Source organism: Octopus bimaculoides, chromosome 5, assembly GCF_001194135.2.
Source record: "Octopus bimaculoides isolate UCB-OBI-ISO-001 chromosome 5, ASM119413v2, whole genome shotgun sequence".
Classification (NCBI taxonomy): domain Eukaryota; kingdom Metazoa; phylum Mollusca; class Cephalopoda; order Octopoda; family Octopodidae; genus Octopus; species Octopus bimaculoides.
The window spans coordinates 98,795,962-98,798,613 of NC_068985.1; positions in this window are offsets into that span (position 1 = coordinate 98,795,962).

The window sequence follows — 2,652 nt, forward strand, 5'->3', positions numbered from 1 at the left end:
TCCTTTTGTTATTTGAAGTAAAATATTTTGTTTTTATTGTATATAAAAATATGAACATCTATATATCAATAGAAATGGTCCTCCCCACAGAGATATATTTATGGAAGAAAACAATTGTTTGGACAAGTTTAATCACTTGGGATATGATGTATTCATCACTACATTTACATAGAAATTGTTATCACTGGCTGGTTATTATTTACAGGTGAGAACACAGAAGGGCTAGTTTAGAAATAGTAGGAAATTTATTTCCAATACAGGTACAATGCCACACATTTAGACTCCGTGTATGTGTGTGTGTGTGTGTGTGTGTGTGTGTGTAAAGCTGATTGTTCTTAACTCTGGAAGAATGAAAAACTCAGGCTCAGTGGAATTTTAATCCCGGACATAAAGGCTTGTACCTAAATACAAGGAATTTGTTTTGAAGCTAACAATTCTGCTAAATTACATCAGGAAATTAACATAAAAAAAAGTAACAGGTTCATGAACAGAGGCTCAAAGTCAGTTCATGCATAGCTTGAGACTGTTTAGTGATAAACAAGTTAAATAATGAAATTGTTTGTATTGCAGGCAGTTATCCAAAGAAGTCATCAAAAGCCAAGATAGTATCAAGGAAGTAATGAACTGCATGGAATTAAAAGTATGTTTGCTGTTAGTGAAATAGAGTCAGAAAGGCGTACCTAACATTTCAAATTGCAAAGCTGATAATCTATTTTATAAACTTATGCAGTTAATGTAATCTAAAAAAAAATAATAATAATAATAATAAACGGAAGCAGAGACAAACTAAATACAAACTATTTCATTGAATTAATAAAGAGAAAGAGGCGGGTGGGACGTTAATCGAACAAGAGAAAAAGAGTTACAACGGTGTACAACATACAAGAAAACCATCTCAACAGTATTCAGGTTCAAATTACGGCTGTCCGGTATCGGTCATTTTCATAGATATTTTCCTTAAACTGATTTTCATTAAATGTTTTTAAACAAATAGTCAATATTGCTATGTTGTTTGATACACACGTGTTGACGTATAACTAGCTAATGTAATATTAACGAAATGAAAGTGAAGTAGGTTAGACGTGGTAACAGCTGTATAGTTTGGCAATACTATTATACGTTAGTCAAACTGAAATTAAATTATGAATCAAATACAAATATAGTGAATATCCTAATATTCCTTACTTAGGTTTACAAAAATACGTATTTTCTTTACTTAGAAAATTAATTTAGATACAAGAAATCAAAACAGTACATGTCATAAGTTTAGTTTCAACACACAGACGATGGTTAGGTAAACAAAAGTTGCTTTGAAAATTATTTCTTGTATTTTGCATTTCAATTGTCTTATACAAACACACACAACAGTTCATGTTGGGAGACGAACAGACAAATAAGGATAGAATTTTAATGAAAATATGTTGTTCATGAATTATCACATATATATTAGTTTTCTAAAATGATGAACTTATAGTTGTGGCTTCATCTTTTTTTATTATTATTATTGTTTATTTTCAGAGTTTATATTGCTGCAGAATAAAAGTTGTGTGAAAGTAGTGAGAGAATAAAACAGTGAAAGGTTGTAGCCGTCGGCAGAGTTGGGAGACAAAAAACCATTCAGAAGAAAAGTATTTCTTTCTTTATGTTATATGAAACACGTATAAATAAGATTAGGCTGGTGTTTTGTGATTGTTATTGTAATGACTATAATTAGCAGATTTCCAGAGAGGTGTGCGGCTGTTTAAATTATGATTGGTAATCACCTCAAATAGTAATGTGGCAGGACAAAAAGATGGGAAAAACTCATACTCAAAATATTCCATAGTATCAGAATTTTCTTGCTTTTTTTCTTTTTTAAATAAAACGTAAGATACGGGTGTTTTTCACTTCCTTTTTTCGTTTCCGTTTGGCAGGGAGGAAGCAGTTGTGAATCATCCAGAGAAGTGTTGACTGCTTGGTATGAAACATCACGACCCACTTTTTACAATGAAATAAACATGTAATACATTATTACACCAAGTTCCGTTTTCTGGCATAGTAACCTAAACAGGCACATATGCCGAGAATGCCAACCACGAGTCCCAGCACCAGTGCCAGTGCATCACCGGCATCGAACGCCGACACTCCTGGAGTGAGAAAAGCGAAAATTAGAAGAAACGACAGAGACACAAAACTCACCAGGTCAGCCATCTTTAAACACTACAACACGTGACACACAATTTATAAGAAAGAGAAGAAGGAGGCGTGTCGCCACGAACGACGACTCCTCACATGTGACAACATCTATATAGAGAGATTGATAAATAGATTATACACACATCCGTGTATGTATATAATATAAAGAGAGAGAGAGAGAAAGAAAGGGGGAATTCAGGTAAATCAGCTATGTGGTTACAATTTGAAGGGAGTCAACTCACTTAATTTACCTTTCACAAACGAATTCGTTTTATTTACTTTTGCTCGTGTATATAACCTTAAAAAGTGCATAATAAATCATTCGTATTTAGCACTAATCACTTAGAAAATTTAACGGCTAGTTTGAAAAGAGTCTTACGTTTTTTCACTTTTAGCCTAAGTTTATGACCAACTTTACACGGACTTGTGTACACTCTCTCTCTCATATATATATATATATATATATATATATATATA